General features: G+C 34.2%; 2 long non-coding RNA genes across 7 annotated transcripts in view; one reads left to right on the plus strand and one right to left on the minus strand.

Annotated features, from left to right (window-relative positions):
• The first annotated feature begins 9,038 nt into the window (after window positions 1-9,038).
• Window positions 9,039-22,024, plus strand: part of LOC129454625 (uncharacterized) — a 132,150-nt gene continuing 119,164 nt past the window's right edge. Inside the window, exons 1-2 of the long non-coding RNA XR_012359824.1 lie at window positions 9,039-9,194; window positions 9,763-11,070. This is a non-coding gene — a long non-coding RNA (uncharacterized lncRNA). The remainder of the gene's footprint in view (window positions 9,195-9,762; window positions 11,071-22,024) is intronic.
• LOC141351541 (uncharacterized) lies at window positions 16,452-19,492 on the minus strand. Of its 6 annotated transcripts, none has more exons than XR_012359819.1 (6): window positions 19,438-19,492; window positions 19,324-19,363; window positions 18,609-18,771; window positions 18,350-18,524; window positions 18,186-18,218; window positions 16,452-17,266 (listed from the first exon to the last, which is right to left on the minus strand). It is a non-coding gene; the product is annotated as an uncharacterized lncRNA (long non-coding RNA). The 6 variants fall into 6 exon arrangements; XR_012359821.1 differs by lacking the exon at window positions 16,452-17,266 and adding an exon at window positions 17,275-17,542; XR_012359822.1 differs by lacking the exon at window positions 18,186-18,218.

Raw genomic sequence — 22,024 nt, forward strand, 5'->3', positions numbered from 1 at the left:
ACAATCATGATGCGTCGCTATGGGCACATATTTTTAACTTAAGCGTGAAAGGGTTGATTTAAAAAAAAAAAAAAAAAAAAAAATATATATATATATATATATATATATATATATATATATATATATATATATATATATATATATATATATATATTTTTGTTTTTTTAAGTAAACAACAATAGCACAAGTTTAGTAAACATTTTTAATTGAGACTATAAAAAATTTATTCTGCATCCTTTTTTAGGTGTGCCAGCTGCCATTGTGCGTGGCACCGACACACCCTGGCACACCCGTGGCTACGGTCCTGTTCCACATATTTTAACGGTGAGCTGTAGTTGAATAGAGGTTCTGGTTAAACCAGGAGTTATAGTTACTGCTTATGAACACATTAGGGTGGTTAACAGGTGTTACACTAAGATGCATTGAGCTGTCTTTATTGCTATATGAAGACTCTAACTATTGAAATTATGTTGTGACATAACATCCAAAATAAATCAAAACACTAGCATCTTAAAAATAGTAAAATCATACTCGTATCATGTCATTTTTATAAAGGTGCTCTTTGAGGTCGTGCCTTGAGAGTTTTTTTAACAATACTAAAGGAGGTGATACAGTATGTGTGGATCATATATGATTAACTGTTTTTTCTTTAATTTTCAGTCTAACAAAGTTATCTATTTCAAAAATGTATTTTGTTTATTAAATTGTAATTCTCCTATGAAAGAAATGAATATGTTGGAACAATTATATTTGAACACTTCCCATCATGTTTTTGGTTAAATGCTTGAAATTTCTTTCATAGTATATGAAACAGACTGATATTAGAAAACAATTTTTTTTAATAGATGACTTAGACTGAATATTAAAGGAAAATCAATAAGAGGCCAAATTAAATGTGAACTGTTGTGGCAAAAAGTCTTAGCTTGAATCTTCATAAGAAAAATACTCAGCAGAAAAAGGTTCCAGGTGCCTAAAAGAGATGCTCAAGATCAATTGCCCTCCCAACATCTGACTCCATTTTTATACAGTAAAATCAAACACTTCTTATCTGAGATGACGTACATTCTTCTAATTGGTCGGCAACAATGAACTTGTTTCATTTAGCAAAAGTGCAGCTGAATCCTTTCTCATATCTAAAATGATATATTCTGCTTATTGGTTCTCATAGCCTTGGCCTATCTTATTAATGTAGCAAAGTACAGCTGGACTTCTCAAATCTTAAAATGATGTACTCTTGTTTATCGGTTGTTTTGGCCTTGTTTCTCATAATAATCGTGGCGAGAACAATTGTGGCATAGTTGCAGGACCACACCTTGACTCTTTTAATAAGGAAACGAAAGTTAACTCAGAAAATGAAATCAACAAGTCAACTGGGAAAACGAAAGTTTAACCGGGTGTCATCATAACCTTGTGTAGGAACAATAGGCCTGTATAATTTTAATACAGTGTATGATCAGTAATATACCCAACAAAAACTACTATAGAACTCCTTCGATATTCTTTAAAACTCATTCAAGTGTAAAACTTCAATGGCACTTCTTTAAAAAATCTTGTCATGGTGTTTAAAAGACAAAAATGTGTCCATTGAAATACTGAGACTTCTACTGAATTAGTTTTTGGTAATAAATGTAAAGCTCAGGCTTTTTCTAAGGATGATGATATCAAAAGATATTTAGGCTTTATAAGAATAGAAATAAGCAATCAGTTGATAGAAGTGGCACTAAAAATCACAACATACCTGCAGTTTGGTTTATCGGTCTGTTTCTCCATTGTTTAAACAGACTAGTTAACATATAAAGTTAACCCAACCTGACCTGTTTTTAGAACAAACACACATTATTCATGAGACCATAATGTCATAAATTTGGTTTGTTTTTATTTGCTGTGATTCATTTTCAGAATGCAAATGTCCAATACCTTTCTCATCCAATCCTTCGTTTGGAGCTCCTAAAACATTTTTTATATGGACCTGAAACAGGTCTGTGTAGAGATCTTTACAGTGAATATTCATTGAACGTGTCAATACTAACATTTTAACAGCACTGGCATTTCATTTACTCTTAATAATGATATCGCAAACATCAGCAATTAAGTTGAAATCAGCTGACACAGACGTGGCACTGATAGATATCAAAAATGACACTGAACTTGAAGGACTTGAATATTTTTCAAAGCATACTTCTGCAAAAAGTTTTGCTTTTGTTTATGCTGTCCAACAGGTTTAATCCTTTTTAATTTTGTTTCATTACTCCATTCACTGTAGTATGAATGCTGGTGGCATCAGGGAAATGCGAATGCCTAAAAAAACAAGGGTGTGTTTCTCTGTATATAAAGATGTCCAAGGGCCCAACTAAAACAAACACTAATCACAATAATGGTGACTCAAAATTAAACAAAGCATCAACATCTAAACCTAATAAGTGAATTGTGTTTTCTACAGCAATATTTTTACTGAACATTCAGAAATAATGTTTTATAACAGTTTTAAAATAATGAAATGCAATGTTTACATTTACATATCAAACAAACAAGTCAATATAAAAACAGTTGATGTTTAAAACATTTTTGGGAACTTTCATAGAACGTTCTTAGAACTTTTTTTCTGTTCACTTCAGACTCACACCCCGGTGCTTACTGTGCCACATGTTTGCCAAAACCGGCTAGAAAATGTTTAAAAAGATTTGGGCTACATTTGGTGCAACATATGAGGGCAACATTTGGTTTATGGTGGCCCATATTTGTTGTTTGATATTTGGGCCATATTCACTATTTGTCGGATGGGCCACTTTTGGTTCATATTCAAATGTTGCCGTGAGCACCGCATTTTTGCCTTAAAAGGCCCACATGTGATTTGATATATTTGGCCCATTTTTGCTATTTTACATGTGAGCCACTTTAGGTTCACGTCCCTTTTATTCGGGTTATAAGAAGGCCAGCAGTGCCGCATCTTTGCCTGAAGTGGCCCACATATATATATATATTTTTTTAAGTAAACAACAATAGCACAAGTTTAGTAAACATGTTTTATTGAGACTATAAAAAATGTATTCTGCATCCTTTTTTAGGTGTGCCAGCTGCCATTGTGCGTCCCTTACGAAAAAGAAGTATACTTCAAGTTCATTTTATTAAGTATACTTAAGTAATGTTGGAGTATAGTTTAAAGTATACTTTATGTAGTAAGTGTACTAACATTTATGTTCTAGTAGTATACTTGTAAGTGTACTGCTTGAATACCGCTTGGGACTAAATTGGCCCACTTTTAGTATATAAAAGTATACTTCTAAGTGTACTATAGGTGTAAGAGTAGTCAACTTTAAGTGTACAACTAGTGCACAATTAGTTCTTCATTTGTACTGCAAGTGAACTCATTAGTATACTAGTAGTTTTCTAGACTTATACTTCAAGTGTACATGCAAATGTTCTGTTAGTGTACTCTTAGTAAACTAGTAGGTTACTAATTTTGTGCTGCAGGTATACTTCCAAGTGTTCTTTTAATTTATTTTTAGTTAACTAGTAGTTTACTAGTCATATACTTCAAGTGTACATGCAAGTGTTCTGTTAGTGTACTCTTAGTAAACTAGTAGGTTACTAATTTTGTGCTGCAGGTATACTTCCAAGTGTTCTTTTAATTTATTTTTAGTTAACTAGTAGTTTACTAGTCATATACTGAAAGTGTACATGCAAGTTGTCTGTTAGTGTACTCTTAGTAAACTAGTAGGTTACTTATTGTATGCTGCTTGTGTAACAAAGCACTTTGACACTGAGGATCCATCTGCAGGTTTTTATTAAACACTCATATTCCAACAGGCAAGGTCAAACAACAGCAATGTCAGACAGGCAAACCGCTCAGCAATGACAGCCAGTACAAATCAAGACTTTGCGCTAACTGAATGTTTCCAGAGAGTTTATATAGGCTGTCCAATGAGCTTCAGGTGGCAGAGTAATCAGTCCAGGTATGAGGGATTGTGGGAAATGGAGTCCAGAACGAAAGTTAATTTTCAGGGGATTCAGCCATATATATAGATACATATACAACCTCAAATCAGAAAAAGTTGGGACACTGTAGAAATTTTGAATAAAAAAGGAATGGAATAATTTATAAATCTCATAAACTTATATTTTATTCACAATAAAATATAGATAACATATCAAATGTTGAAAGTGAGACATTTTGAAATGTCATGCCAAATATTGGCTCAATTTGGATTTTATGAGAGCTACACATTCCAAAAAAGTTGGGACAGGTAGCAATAAGAGGCTGGAAAAGTTAAATGTACATATAAGGAACAGCTGGAGGAGGACCAAGGTTTAGGAATAGGAATGGTGTCCCATTCTTGTCTAATACAGGCTTCTAGTTGCTCAACTGTCTTAGGTCTTCTTTGTCGCATCTTCCTCTTTATGATGCACCAAATATTTTCTATGGGTGAAAGATCTGGACTGCAGGCTGGCCATTTCAGTACTTAGATCCTTCTTCTACGCAGTCTTGATGTTGTAATTGATGCAGTATGTGGTCTGGCATTGTCATGTTGGAAAATGCAAGGTCTTCCCCAAAAGAGACAACGTCTGAATGGGAGCATATGTTGTTTTAGAACTTGGATAAACCTTTCAGCATTGATGGTGCCTTTCCAGATGTGTAAGCTGCCCATGCCACACGCACTCATGCAACCCCAAACCATCAGACATGCAGACTTCTGAACTGAGCGCTAATAACAACTTGGGTTGTCATTGTCCTCTTTAGTCCGGATGAAATGGCGTCCCCGTTTCCCAAAAAGAACTTCAGATTTTGATTCGTTGGACCACAGAACAGTTTTCCACTTTGCCAAAGTCCATTTTAAATGACCCTTGCCCAGGGAAAATGCCTGTGCTTCTGGATCATGTATAGATATGGCTTCTTTTTTGACCTATAGCGTTTTAGCTGGCAACGGCGAATGGCACAGTGGATTGTGTCCACTGACAATGTTTTCTGGAGCCCATTTTATGATTTCCATTATAGCATTTCTGTATGTGATGCAGTGCCGTCCCGAAGATCCAAAATGATCCAATATTTGGCATTTTTTTATTTATTATTTTTGTTTCATTAGCTCACTGATAGCATACGAAAGATTTAGCTTCAAATTGAAAGTACAATTAAAAGGTATATGTCAAGTATAAAAATTAATACACAGGAACATATTGTACTTTAAGTGCAATGTATATATATTTATAGTATGATGTTAAGTTCACTTAAAGTAGTAAAGTAGTATAGTAAAAGAATACTTGCAAGTATACCTGCAGCACACAATTAGTAACATACTAGTTTACTAAGAGTACACTAACAGAACACTTGCATGTACACTTTCAGTATGACTAGTACACTACTATTTAACTAAAAGTATAGTAAACGAATACTTGCAAGTATACCTGCAGCACACAATTCGTAACTTACTAGTTTACTAAGAGTACACTAACAGAACAATTGTATGTACACTTCAAGTATGACTGGTACACTGCTAGTTAACTAGAAGTATAGTGGGGGAATGCTTGCAAGTGTGCCTGCAGCACACAATTGGTGACTTACTAGTTTGATAGGAGTACACTAACAGAGCAATTGCATGTACACTTTCAGTGTGACTAGTACACTGCTAGTTAACTAAAGGTATAGTGGGGGAATACTTGCAGGTATACCTGCAGCACACAATTAGTAACTTACTAGTTTAATAAGAGTACACTAACAGAACAATTGCATGTACACTTTCAGTATGACTAGTACACTACTAGTTAACTAAAAGTATAGTAAAAGAATACTTGCAAGTATACCTGCAGCACACAATTAGTAACTTACTAGTTTAATAAGAGTACACTAACAGAACAATTGCATGTTCACTTTCAGTGTGAGTACTAGTTAACTAAAAGTATAGTAAAAGAATACTTGCAAGTATACCTGCAGCAGTAAATTAATAACCTAGTTTATTAACACTAAAGATTCTCCATAAAGATAATATACATTTGTACACTACATATACTTTCAAAATTTACTTAAAATATACTGTTTCTAAAGGATGCTAAATAATGTATTTTATAAATATGCTGTTAGTGCATTATTATAATGAGAACTTTAACAGATAAAGTATACCTAAAGTAAACTTTAAAATAAGTTCAAATTATTATACTTTAAAAATTGCACAGAACTTTATCTGCAAGTATACTTTTAGAAAATATACTAAATTATAATTATTTTGAAATATGTTAAAAGTTTAATTGTAAGCAAATATGTTGTAAGCATACTTTCAATATATTCAAAGTAGTACATTTCTTTCTAAGTATATTTGTAATGTACTATTGCAAAGTTAAATATAGTTGAAATACAATAAAGTATATTTATTTTTCACCAGGGCTATTCATTCATTCATTACTTTATACTATATAAGTATATGTCAGTAAACAAGTATAGGCCAAATATACTTAGACATTTCTGTCAGTATAGGTCAAGTATACTTTATTACAATTTAAGTATATTTCTGAGAAAGACCTAAAGTACATTTTAGAAAAGTACATAAAAAGTAAACTGAAAGTATACTTTCTTATTTTAAGTTTAAAAGAAGTATACTTTAAGCACACTTGAATAAACTTCTTTTTCGTAAGGGGTGGCACCGACACACCCTGGCACACCCGTGGCTACGGCCCTGTTCCACATATTTTAACGGTGAGCTGTAGTTGAATAGAGGTTCTGGTTAAACCAGGAGTTATATTAACTGCTTATGAACACATTAGGGTGGTTAACAGGTGTTACACTAAGATGCATTGAGCTGCCTTTATTGCTATATGAAGACTCTAACTATTGAAATTATGTTGTGACATAACATCCAAAATAAATCAAAACACTAGCATCTTAAAAATAGTAAAATCATACTCGTATCATGTCATTTTTATAAAGGTGCTCTTTGAGGTCGTGCCTTTAGAGTTTTTTAACAATACTAAAGGAGGTGATACAGTATGTGTGGATTATATATGATTAACTGTTTTTTTTTAATTTTCAGTCTATCAAAGTTATCTATTTCAAAAATGTATTTTGTTTATTAAATTGTAATTCTCCTATGAAAGAAATGAATATGTTGGAACAATTATATTTGAACACTTCCCATCATGTTTTTGGTTAAATGCTTGAAATTTCTTTCATAGTGAAAAATATAGAAAACAGACTCATTTCTGATATTAGAAAGATTTTTTTTTAATAGATAACTTAGACTGAATATTAAAGAAAAATCAATAAGAGGACAGATTAAATGTGAACTGTTGTGACAAAAAGTCTTAGCTTGAATCTTCATAAGAAAAATACTCAGCAGACAAATGTTCCAGGTGCCAAACGAAAATGACTTTATTTGCTCGAGCCAACAAAGTGAGACAATCAACACCCCTCAAAGAGATGCTCAAGATCAATTGCCCTCCCAACATCTGACTCCATTTTTATACAGTAAAATCAAACACTTCTTATCTGAGATGATGTACATTCTTCTAATTGGTCGGCCACAATTAACTTGCTTCATTGCAACAGGGTTAGATTTCACATTTATTTAAGCAGGTTATTTAATATACAGGTTTCTCTATGTTTTTATCTATATTTAAGCCATGGTCGCTTGGAGTTGGGGTTAGAGTTGGGGTTTGGGTTAGGATGTTATTTTTATATAACAAAAAGGTGTTCTAACCCTAAACCCAAGCGAAAATGGTAAAAAAAAACAGAAAACAAATGAGAAAACAATAAATAAAACGTCACGAAACGATTCGCCATATAAGTAAATGGGAAGGACTGGCGTGTCATATGCACGCAAAACCGGAATTTGGCGTATCTATTGCACGATAATCACACTGCGTGTCATTTGTACGCTTTTTGGTGAGAATGGGTTGTTCATTTAGCAAAAGTGCAGCTGAATCCTTTCTCATATCTAAAATGATATATTCTGCTTATTGGTTCTCATGGCCTTGGCCTATCTTATTAATGTAGCAAAGTACAGCTGGACTTCTCCTCAATCTTAAAATGATGTACTCTTGTTTATCGGTTGTTTCGGCCTTGTTTCTCATAATAATCGTGGCGAGAACAATTGTGGCATAGTTGCAGGACCACACCTTGACTCTTTTAATAAGGAAACGAAAGTTAACTCAGAAAATGAAATCAACAAGTCAACTGGGAAAACGAAAGTTTAACCGGGTGTCATCATAACCTTGTGTAGGAACAATAGGCCTGTATAATTTTAATACAGTGTATGATCAGTAATATACCCAACAAAAACTACTATAGAACTCCTTCGATATTCTTTAAAACTCATTCAAGTGTAAAACTTCAATGGCACTTCTTTAAAAAATCTTGTCATGGTGTTGCATGTCTTTAAAAGACAAAAATGTGTCCATTGAAATACTGAGACTTCTACTGAATTAGTTTTTGGTAATAAATGTAAAGCTCAGGCTTTTTCTAAGGATGATGATATCAAAAGATATTTAGGCTTTATAAGAATAGAAATAAGCAATCAGTTGATAGAAGTGGCACTAAAAATCACAACATACCTGCAGTTTGGTTTATCGGTCTGTTTCTCCATTGTTTAAACAGACTAGTTAACATATAAAGTTAACCCAACCTGACCTGTTTTTAGAACAAACACACATTATTCATGAGACCATAATGTCATAAATTTGGTTTGTTTTTATTTGCTGTGATTCATTTTCAGAATGCAAATGTCCAATACCTTTCTCATCCAATCCTTCGTTTGGAGCTCCTAAGAATTTTTTTTATATGGACCTGAAACAGGTCTGTGTAGAGAACAGATCTTTACAGTGAATATTCATTGAACATGTCAATACTAACATTTTAACAATACTGGCATTTCATTTACTCTTAATAATGATATCGCAAACATCAGCAATTAAGTTGAAATCAGCTGACACAGACGTGGCACTGATAGATATCAAAAATGACACTGAACTTGAAGGACTTGAATATTTTTCAAAGCATACTTCTGCAAAAAGTTTTGCTTTTGTTTATGCTGTCCAACAGGTTTAATCCTTTTTAATTTTGTTTCATTACTCCATTCACTGTAATATGAATGCTGGTGGCATCAGGGAAATGCGAATGCCTAAAAAAACAAGGGTGTGTTTCTCTGTATATAAAGATGTCTAGTCATCTTTTTACTCACAGAAGAGAAGACACCTGTACTGCTCAAATCAAAGTAAGTGCATTTGCTCATTTTTACTCATCAGAACTAGTTAAGTTATTTCAGCATTAACTTTAACTTACAGCAGCTCAGCACTAAAGATTTAAAATCAAACTAGCTGATACATCATGTATAGACAATATTATCATATAAAAAAATTAAGGCATTGCACTGTCATTCTGTATTTTGTCTTGTTTATTTTCCTAACAGAAAGACACATGCATTTCATATGTGCAAATTCACAGTGAAAGCCATGACATTTTTTTTAACATGTGATTAATACGGTTTTCCTGTAAAGGTGATTGGGCAAGTGGCACAAAAACCCCACCAAATCAAGCAATATGTAATATGATTGAGGAAGGATCATCAGTCAATTTTAAGATTACAATTTTTTATTTCCACAAATATATTAAATAACATTTCAAGCACATGAGATCCTAAATGTTTAAATGTTGACAAATTGAACAACTAACTTTATTAACACTAAATTAATACATTCAGAACGGACTCAAGAGTATTTCATAAATAAATATTTGCAGAGACGTCTGTGATAGCTAACTATTTCATTCTTATTATACTGCAGGTTACTACACAACATCATCATGGCAGCAGCAAACAACCCAACAAATGAACTCAAAATTATCACCATCAATATTAATGGGGAATTCGTGAGAAAATTAAGAGAAAATGAAGGTTTTCTGGACTTTATCAATAAGTATGATGTTATAATGCTGCAAGAAACTCGTTTGACGATAAACAATTTTGAGGAGGAAAATTTAGGTCTCTGTCCTAAAGGAGAAGCCTACCCGACATTTTTTTCCTCAAGAGAAAGAGGGGTTGCTGTTATTATAAACACAGAGCATGAATTGATAGGTACATTTTCTGATAAAGGGAATTACATTGGGGTACAGGCCAATATTAAAAATTGCAAATATATATTTGTGAGCTTTTACTTCCACCAGACAGAAACCAATGAGTTTCCAAGTAAGTTTTCTGATGACATTAAATTCAAACACGGTGTTCGTGTTATTGGTGGAGATTTTAATGTGACACTTGATCCCAATTTGGACATCAAGAAACACAAAAAATCCTTCAACCCAGTTTGGCTAAAAAGATATCAAGATGTCTGGAGAAAAATGAACCAGAATGTTAGGATAGAAGAAGGATGGACAAAGAAAACCGCACGCTCAGGTCAACTAACCAGACTTGACTACTTCTTCATGAAGAAGAAAGATGAGGCTCGAGTGACAAATTGTCAAATACTTGAAGTTGAACTACTATCAACTGACCACAGAGCTGTTCACCTTGTTTTAAAATGTATTGAGGATAAAAAAAGAAGAAGAGAATGATGTGATGGGGGAGAAGGAGGAGGATGAGACGGATGAGTTGATTAAAATGTTAAATAAACTGCGTTTTACAAAACGTTAGCAATATTTAATTAAACAACATGCAAAGATATCACTATAAGATATCACTGTGTCCTGATAATATTACTATTTAGTGACAGCACTAGACAAGACACACACCTGTGAATTTTAAAGAAATATTTTAATATTTTTCAATACTATTTTAATTCCTGTGTTAACCTTGTATGTTCATATACTGAACTGTGTTTATTGTTGCCTTTTAATATTTGAAAATTCTAAATGCTCTCTTATTTGTAAATAGCTTTAAATCTGCTAAAATGAATAAATGTAGAAATAATATTACTATTAAACAATTTCTAAACTATCTAGGGCGGTTTTCCGGACAGGGTTTAAATTAATCCAGGACTTGGCTTTCGTTATATTAGGACATTTAAGTGTTTTTTTTTCCCCAACAAGCCTTACAAAAAGCAATATTGGTGTGCATCTTGAGACAATATGATATATGTTAAAGGAACAGTATGTAGGTTTGTGGCCAAAACTGGTATTGCAATCACAAAACTTGTGGCTAAAACTGGTACTGCAATCACACAACTAGTGGCCAATACACAACAAGACAACATAAACATCAGTTGAGGGCTGCAACTCCACTTTTCAAATGACAATATCCTGGCCGGACCACTGTTGTCAGTGATGTAAGTATTTGAAATGAGAATAATTTCTTAATGTATAGTGACGTATCAGGGCCATTTTATGATTCATTGATATACATTTCTTACATACTGTTCCTTTAAGATATGTCAGTACAAAGTTTTTAAATAAGGGCAGCTCAAACATACATTTTACACTGGGAAACCGTCCCTATGTCAGTTTGTGCAAGTGCCATGCAGATATTTATGTTGTTGTTGTTTTGCATGTTAACATTTATTTGGCAAATAATTAATTTTGTACATCTAATTACATTAAAAATCACATATGTCTTTGTAATCTCTAATAATGTCCAAATCTATATATTTACCCAGTTAAGGGCGATTTATAGTCATGCGTAGGTCCTACGGCGTAGCAGCGACGGCGTAGGTTCCGCGTCGGTTTTCATTTATACTTGTGCGTCGCCGTCCGCGTCGATGTGCAAACACACGTGAAACCGCTGGTTGGCAGTAATCACGCGTGTAACCACAGTAGCAGCAGAAGTCATCACAGAAGAAGAAGCTAAGCAAGTAAACCCACAAACGAAGAAGAAATAGCAACTTGTTGTGTATAATTTGAGAAGACCAGCAATGATGGAAGTAAATAAACAGCGACTTATGTTTCAGTTTGAGTTAAATCACTCCTCAACTTGGCTCATCTTTGTTTTCACCGTCTCAAACGGAAATACCTATGACGCAGTTTTTTTACCTGACGGGAGGGGTTCTGATGGACCAATCACAGCGCTTACGGTCCGCGTAGAGCCGACGCGCTGTTAGAAATTTTGTGAGGTGCGCGTCAGGCTACGCAGAGCTACGCGCAGGCTACGGATAGCCTACGCCGTAGCTGCGCCGTAGGACCTACGCACGACTATAAATCGCCCTTTAAGTGCACAGATGCATCAATGTCTTACCTGCAGTGTTTTTATTCACCATAAGAGGGCAGTAAAAGACAAAAGAGGAAAGAGAAGACTGTGAGGTCTACATTCTATTCAATATATCAAATACTGGAAATATCGAATCTGCAATATTTCATGAAATCACATGTAGGTCTATTAGTTAATAGCTCATTAATTAAAAATTTTCCCAAAGAAAAATGTTTCCAAATTTTTTTTAGCTTTAAAGTCTTCAACATTGAACTTTTCAAATATTAATTGTACCGCAGCATAATACATATATATATGGAAGGTATTTTTGGACTTTTTTAAATTAATTAATTAAATTATATAATAATTAATTAAATTATACAAAAAATAAAATCGCAAAATATGTCCCAAATTTGAAAATGAAATGCTAAAATAAAAATTAAAACATTATATAAAATTATTTCATTTTTAACGTGATGAGCAAAATTGCTGTGGCCCAGATCTGACTCACATTTGACACTCTCATCTGTCCCGCCTGGCATGGAATGATGGCACTTAAGCGGTCCACTTCTGTTTTTTCCAAATCTTTGCCACAAGCTAGAAATGCACATGTCAGCCAAGCACAAAGCAAATAATGCAGATCTGGCCCAAATCTGGGTAATAATTTATTTAAATTCTGACACAGATTCGGCCCACACCTGGCATGATTGATGGCACTCGTGTGGTCCACTCCTGTTTAACAAATCTCAACCACGAGCAAGCCAGAATGATGGCACAATCCGAATATGAATCTCAACCATAGTGACAATTAAATGAAAAACTTCATGCTGCAATGTTTCATTGTCTGATTCTTTTATCTGATGTCTGATGTTTATACGTCCCAAATATACAGTGGTTAATTTTTGTCAAAGTTTCTAAAACTCCCTAATGACAAACTGCTGTGAATGTGCTGGACTTTATACGCATTATTGATTAAAAAAAAACTTTTTTGACGAGTAAACCAATTAATTAGATGACGATCTTTACCATTGTATACCAACAACCACTGACTTGCAACGTTATTGCAATTAACTTTACACTACCATAACAAATGTGTTTATACACACAAAGTAATGTAACCAAGGAGAAACTAGTAAATAAGTCAAGGGCCCAACTAAAACAAACACTAATTACAATAATGGTGACTCAAAATTAAACAAAGCATCAACATCTAAACCTAATAAGTGAATTGTGTTTTCTACAGCAATATTTTTACTGAACATTCAGAAATAATGTTTTATAACAGTTTTAAAATAATGAAATGCAATGTTTACATTTACATATCAAACAAACAAGTCAATATAAAAACAGTTGATGTTTAAAACATTTTTGGGAACTTTCATAGAACGTTCTTAGAACTTTTTTTCTGTTCACTTCAGACTCACACCCACATAGGTCGGTGCTTACTGGGCCACATGTTTGCCAAAACCGGCTAGGAAATGTTTAAAAAGATTTGGGCCACATTTGGTGCAACATATGAGGGCAACATTTGGTTTATGGTGGCCCATATTTGTTGTTTGATATTTGGGCCATATTCACTATTTGTCGGATGGGCCACTTTTGGTTCATATTTAAATGTTGCCGTGAGCACCGCATTTTTGCCTTAAAAGGCCCACATGTGATTTGATATATTTGGCCCATTTTTGCTATTTTACATGTGAGCCACTTTAGGTTCACGTCTTATTAATGCCTTGGCCTATCTTATTAATGTAGCAAAGTACAGCTGGACTTCTCCTCAATCTTAAAATGATGTACTCTTGTTTATCGGTTGTTTCGGCCTTGTTTCTCATAATAATCGTGGCGAGAACAATTGTGGCATAGTCGCAGGACCACACCTTGACTCTTTTAATAAGGAAACGAAAGTTAACTCAGAAAATGAAATCAAGTCAACTGGGAAAACGAAAGTTTAACCGGGTGTCATCATAACCTTGTGTAGGAACAATAGGCCTGGTATAATTTTAATACAGTGTATGATCAGTAATATACCCAACAAAAACTACTATAGAACTCCTTCGATATTCTTTAAAACTCATTCAAGTGTAAAACTTCAATGGCACTTCTTTAAAAAATCTTGTCATGGTGTTGCATGTCTTTAAAAGACAAAAATGTGTCCATTGAAATACTGAGACTTCTACGGAATTAGTTTTTGGTAATAAATGTAAAGCTCAGGCTTTTTCTAAGGATGATGATATCAAAAGATATTTAGGCTTTATAAGAATAGAAATAAGCAATCAGTTGATAGAAGTGGCACTAAAAATCACAACATACCTGCAGTTTGGTTTATCGGTCTGTTTCTCCATTGTTTAAACAGACTAGTTAACATATAAAGTTAACCCAACCTGACCTGTTTTTAGAACAAACACACATTATTCATGAGACCATAATGTCATAAATTTGGTTTGTTTTTATTTGCTGTGATTCATTTTCAGAATGCAAATGTCCAATACCTTTCTCATCCAATCCTTCGTTTGGAGCTCCTAAGAATTTTTTTTATATGGACCTGAAACAGGTCTGTGTAGAGATCTTTACAGTGAATATTCATTGAACATGTCAATACTAACATTTTAACAATACTGGCATTTCATTTACTCTTAATAATGATATCGCAAACATCAGCAATTAAGTTGAAATCAGCTGACACAGACGTGGCACTGATAGATATCAAAAATGACACTGAACTTGAAGGACTTGAATTTTTCTCAAAGCATACTTCTGCAAAAAGTTTTGCTTTTGTTTATGCTGTCCAACAGGTTTAATCCTTTTTAATTTTGTTTCATTACTCCATTCACTGTAATATGAATGCTGGTGGCATCAGGGAAATGTGAATGCCTAAAAAAACAAGGGTGTGTTTTTCTGTATATACAGCATATAAAGATGTCCAGACATATTTTTACTCACAGAAGAGAAGACACACGTACTGCTCAAATCAAAGTAAGTGCATTTGCTCATTTTTACTCATCAGAACTAGTTAAGCTATTTTAGCATTAACTTTAACTTACAGCAGCTCAGCACTAAAGATTTAAAATCAAACTAGCGGAAACATCTTGTATAGACAATATTATCATATAAAAAAATTAAAGCATTGCATTGTTATTCTGTATTTTGTCTTGTTTATTTTCCTAACAGAAAGACACATGCATTTCATATGTGCAAATTCACAGTGAAAGCCATGACATTTTTTTAACATGTGATTAATACGGTTTTCCTGTAAAGGTGATTGGGCAAGTGGCACAAAAACCCCACCAAATCAAGCAATATGTAATATGATTAAGGAAGGATTATCAGTCAATTTTAAGATTACAATTTTTTATTTCCACAAATATATTAAATAAGATTTCAAGCACATGAGATCCTAAATGTTTAAATGTCGACAAATTGAACAACTAGATTTATTAACACTAAATTAATACATTTAGAACGGACTCAAGAGTATTTCATGAATAAATATTTGCAGAGACGTCTGTGATTGCTAACTATTTCATTCTTATTATACTGCAGATTACTACACAACACCATCATGGCAGAAGCCAACATCCCAACAAATGATCTCAAAATTATCACCATCAATATTAATGGGGGTTTAATGAAAAAATTAAAAAACACCCATTTTCTGGACTTTATCAATAAGTATGATGTTATAATGCTGCAAGAAACTCGTTTGACGATAAACAATTTTGAGGAGGAAAATTTAGGCCTCCATCCTAACGGCAGCACCTACCCGACATTTTTTTCCTCAAGAGAAAGAGGGGTTGCCGTTATTATAAACACAGAGCATGAATTGATAGGTACATTTTCTGATAAAGGGAATTACATTGGGGTACAGGCCAATATTAAAAATTGCAAATATATATTTGTGAGCTTTTACTACCATAAGAACGAAACCAGACAACTTCTAGAGAAGTTTTTGGATGACATTAAATTCAAACACGGTGTTCGTGTTATTGGTGGAGATTTTAATGTGACAATTGATCCCAATTTGGACATGAAGAAACCGAACAAATTCCATGAAAAACGGAGAGAGACCTTCAACCCAGTTTGGCTAAAAAGATATCAAGATGTCTGGAGATATCACTCTAAAAAGAAAAGGTTCTAAAATGAACCTTTTGAAGTTCCTGGAGATTGCAACTGTGGGGGAACCTTTAAGGTTCGTTTTCGAACCTTTTTAAAAAGGTTCCAATTAGAACCCTCTTTTAAAGGTGCTTTAAAGAACCAGCAGAGTTCCTTTTTGAACCTTCTTCTGGACATTATAATAATAATAATTATGACTATTATTATTCATTACTATCATTACACTTTTTCATAACAGACACAACATCATGATACTTTATTAAATGTTTATTGCAAACATGACAGCAATTTAAACAAACATTAACAAATTCATTCAACATTTAACAGAATGTAACTGAATATATCATTGTAAGGAATAATTGACAACAGGCCATTGAATTATAAGAAAATAATGCACACCCAAGGTGGTTATGTGGCACGATGCAAAGCGGGTTACCGTTACACCTCGGTTGTGCATTATTTTCAGATAATTCAAAGGACCGGAGTCAATTATTCTGCTTATATCACGATTAACACAAACATTGCTCTGGTGGCTATTTTTAAGACATTTGACAAGTAAGGTGTGCAGTTATCGAAAATAATGCATACCCATGGAATATTTCTCTATCAATCAGAATAAAGCATTCAACAGCCCAGTGGTATAATTTAAATATAATTAAAAATAATGTTGATTCCTCCACATCATGTATTTACACTCTACACTATGCCATTACATAAACATACATTTAAACAAGAAATTGGCCATTTTAATAACTGCAGGTGGCATTTTTGTTTTGTTTCATTACATACATACATAGACATATTTTTTACAGTATATTCAATATATTGATATATATATATCTTATGTTGATTCATCCACATCATGTAATTACTTTCCACTTTATGCATTTACATAAACATACATTAATTAAAAAAATTATTTTTCAATGCTGAAGATGAAGTAGACTGCACAAGCGCTATAGTGACATCTACCTCAAAGACTTTCACACCTTCCATCATTATCTCCAGGATTGAATCTGCACCCAAAGGGCTTCCTTTTATAGAACTGGGTTGGGTGTATTTGGTACCTAAACAAGAAAGTGATAATGTTATACAAAGCTACTCGGATTTAATATTATAAACAAATATTATTTTTAACTTTAAAAACATTCCAACTTCCCAGTTCAGATGCTTTTTTAGGAATTTTTACCTATCACAATCAGTGGCGGCCGGTGACTTTTGAGGGTGCACGATGCGAAGCTCGCCATGTGTGTGGTTCGTCCTTTCAAAATATGTGTTCGGCGCGTCATGTGAACCATGTGCATCATGCATCTTGTCAAAATAAGTTCATGCTGCCCATGCATCTAAGAGGTTTATGATAAAAGTGTGTAATGAGTTTACTGTTAAAGGTGCAGTGTGCAATTTATAGAAGGATCTCTTAACAGAAATGCAAAATAATATACAAAACTATATTATCAGGGGTGTATAAAGACCTTTCATAATGAACAGTTATGTATTTATTACCTTAGAAGGAGACATTTTTATTTACATACATTTACATGTCTGGTGACGGCTACCGTAGCTTCTCTATGCGTTTCAAAAGCGAGGGGTGAGCAGTGGACTGAGCTGTTGGTTGTAATTCACAACATCACCACTAGATGCTGCTAAAATGTACACACTGCACTTTTAAGTTAGTGTCTTGCGAGTATTGAATGTGTCTTTTTTATCATATCATTTCGATGCATGTGCAGCAGGCACTTATTTTGACAAGACGCATAATGCACATGGTTTACATGACGGGCTGAACACATATTTTGACATAACAAGCAACACAAATGACACTCCGAACACATATTATTAATTAATGCCCCTCGGAAGAGAAGTCACCAGCCGCCACTGGTCACAATGCAATACCGGCTTTAAAAAGTTGATATTAAAAGATAGGGTTGAAAAAGGATTAATATAGATTTAAACTCTTAAAAGATAAACTTAGCCACATACGCTCACCTGATTAATGACATAAAGGAATCTTGGGCTCTCCTTGAAAAGAAATGGAAGCAACATGGTAGCAGCAGCAGCCATTGAGAGACATTTTTATAAAAATTATGAAATTGCATCTGACATATAGTTTCATTGTTTATTGTCATTCTTAGTTTAACATGTTACATTACCTCTGTGTGCCAAATCAATGTAGGCTTGTTTTGCTTCATCCAGTTCGCTACAGATATCCACTCCAACCTGTCTTCTGTGGCACTCATTAATCACTTTCTGTGCCACCAGGCCTAGATTCTTCAGCATGTTTCTTTCAATGTCTGTGTCAAGTATGCTTTGGACCTCAAATGCAAGCTGTTAGAATCCAATATAATGAAAATATTAACAGATACAATATTTCTTTTTTTGCTTTTTAAATTTGAACAATATTCTACTCACAACTGAAGGGACTTTAAGGGCTGGATAGGGATTTAGTCCTCTCAGTCATTGTCTATGCCATGCAGTCCTCTAAAAAGTTTAATATTTGGTGTTTTTTCAAGCATTCTTGTTTTCACTTTTTCAAAGTGCACCCCAATGCTGTAATCATCTTCCCCTGTTCAGACTTTACAAAAATGTATGCATTATTAACTTTACTGATTTTCAGTGGCGGCCGGTGACTTCTTTTTTTGAGAGCGCTCAATGCGAAGTTCGTCACAACATGTAGCCCGTGATGTGTGTGGTTCCTTTTTTCAAAATATGTGTTCTGCGCTATGAGAGATCCTGTGTGCATCACGTGTCTTGTCAAAATAAGTGCCTGCTCCAAACGTGTCTAAAGGGTTTATGATAACAGAGACACTCGCGTTTGCCAGATACTCGCATAATCTCATGCGTAATCAGAGTTTACTGTTAAGGGAGTGTCTTGTGTGTATTTTGTGAACGTGAGCATCTCTTTTATCATAAATGGTTTTGACGCGTGTGCAGCAGGCACTTACTTTGACAAAACACGTGATGCACATGGTTCACATGACGCAACCAACACATATTTTGAAAACGCAAGCAACACACATGACACTCCGAACACTTATTTGGAATTAGCGCCCCTCGGATGAGAAGTTACGAGCCGCCACTGCTGCTTTTACTGAATCCTGAAGATCAGTCTGTTTGTGACAATTACCTCTTTCTATGCTGTACATGTCTTGGTTTTCCTCAGTTTTCTAAAATAAAAAACACAAAGCATTTTAAAATTATAATTGTCCATTAAGGTGTCACTTTGTCTGACATGCTTTACCTCTGCACTGGTTATCTGTTGGACTTTTGATGAAATCTTGTGGTTCCATTCTCTTGTGGTATTTGGTGACAAGGGATAATCACACCTTGTTTAATTGGTAACTTGTTGGACACCTGAAAATGGAAGATATATAAGTTCAGATGCAAAACCCTCTAAGTGCGCCTTGTACATGCTTTCTTGTAAATTAGCGTTTTTTTTATCAGACTCTTAATGGATTCTGTCAACAAACTGTTGTTTCTAAATAGCCTGAGGCAGAAGTATTTGATGAACATGTAATACTTGCCTGGAGCATTCGATGAAAAGTTGACATAACTTATAAAATTTTATATTAAAGTGTATTATATTTTTTAAGTTAAAGTAACAAAAATATATATGTTAATTCGACAAAAATGCTGCATATTTTTTATAGTGTAGTAATAAAGTAATTAGATGTAAAACACTTACTCATGACTGATGTGTGTAGTCTTGGTAGGCATTTCAGTCTTTATTTGTTTCTGTGTAGTCTGAATTTAACTTGATCCTTTATTTTAGGAAAACATTTAGCTCATATTCTCAGTTAGGTTAATTAACGTATCCCCATCAATTTCATTCTCTAAAACAAGGAGTAGAAGATGATAATTTTAACAAAATTGCATGCTGAATTATATATTGCAGCAAACATACATTTTAACCTAATCTATAGGAACTGAAGATTTTGTTTATTTTGCCACAACTATTTAATCCACGTGTGAATTCAAATTTTGGGCTATTTTGGTGATAATGGCCAATATGTCTGTTTATAGAAAATGTTTGTTTGCTGCATATGACACAGTTAAAAAGAGTAGGCATTCCTGTAAGATCAACCTTGAAATAATTAGGAAATTAGGATCAATTTGTGGAAACTTTTTCCAGTCAACCAGTCACATCTTGAGTAACGTTAGTCCATTGAATAACTTCTGTGCTCATATTTGTTTCAGTCCCTAGAAAAATAATTGCAGTTTAGAGGAGAATGATATCACATAAAAGTTAATTTGCAAAGATAAATATACATTTATATACTATTAATAATGTATTTACAGTACTATATCAAAAATAGGTTACATCACGTGTGTGATTCATATCTGAAGATTCCTATTATTTCCAGACATCCGGTCTTAGATATGCTCTTCAAAAACACTCAAAATATGCAGCCCACGCTTTAATATTAACATAAGGCTACATAACGTTAATGTTATCTTCAATTTTTTATAAAGTGAATAGTAAAATTGTTAGGTTTTACCTCAGATAGGTGCGCTGTTCCTCTCAGTCCCTGTGCTCGCGCTGCAACGGTTGTAACGGTTTTTGCGCGTGAAATCTTGCGCGTGTATGCGCGACTGCGGCTGCTGGAATTATGTCGTGAACATTAATTACGTCATGGTGCTGATAGGTCTCGGTTCATTGACTTACAACGTTTGCTGCCAGCTAAACATATTGTTTCATTGGATGTGGCCGTTGTTAAAAGATTATGTTCTGGCCAGCACTGTATCTTATTTATTTTATTATGCATGCATTAAATAAGTTCTGAATGACACTTGGAGATGCTTTTAGTGTGTGTTATAGGAACCTGTCGCAAACCATCTATTCAGTTCATTTGAATAGACCCAAAATGAAGCTTAGGCTATATCTATGCATTCTACATACTGCACGCGCACGCACGCGCACGCAACCACACACACAAACACACACACACACACACACACACTCACACACACACACGCACGCACGCACGCACGCACGCACTCACGCACGCACGCACGCACTCACACACACACACACACACACACACACACACACACACACACACACGCACACACACACACACTCTCTCACTCTCTCTCTCTCTCTCTCTTTGTTAATGTTTGTTAATGTTAATTAAGGATATTACTATTATTATTATTAGTCTATACAAATATAAAATCTTAACAGTCTGATTCCATTTGAGAAAAGGTTCATAAAGGAACCTTCACAAAAGGTCAGTTCTAAAATGAACCCTTTGGCCACAACAAAGGTTCTAAAAAGAACTGTCCAAATAACCAAGGGATATTCATAGAACCTGTAAGTTCAACTTTGAACCTTTATAATTACTACAAGTTCATATTTGAACTTCTGGGTTCTTTTTGTAACTCTAAAGGTTCAATGTCTTCTAAGAGTATAGGAACCCGGATGTTGAGATAGAAGAAGGATGGACAAAGAAAACCCCACACACAGGTCAACTAACCAGACTTGACTACTTCTTCATGAAGAAGGAAGATCTGTCTCTAGTGACAAATTGTGAAATACTTGAAGATGAACTGCCAACTGACCACAGAGCTGTTCAACTTATTTTAACATGTGATGAGCAGAAAAAAGAAGAAAAGAATGATGTGATGGGGGCGGGGATGATGGATGAGAAGTTGGAAGTGGAGATGGTGGAGGAGGTGGAGGAGGAGAAGGAGAAGGAGGAGACGGATGAGGAGGAGTTGATTAATTTGTTAAATAAACTGCTTTTTAGAAAACGTTAGCAATATTTAATTAAACAACATGCAAAGATATCACTATAAGATATCACTGTGTCCTGATAATATTATCT

This window comes from Misgurnus anguillicaudatus, chromosome 20, assembly GCF_027580225.2.
Source record: "Misgurnus anguillicaudatus chromosome 20, ASM2758022v2, whole genome shotgun sequence".
In the NCBI taxonomy this organism is placed as follows: domain Eukaryota; kingdom Metazoa; phylum Chordata; class Actinopteri; order Cypriniformes; family Cobitidae; genus Misgurnus; species Misgurnus anguillicaudatus.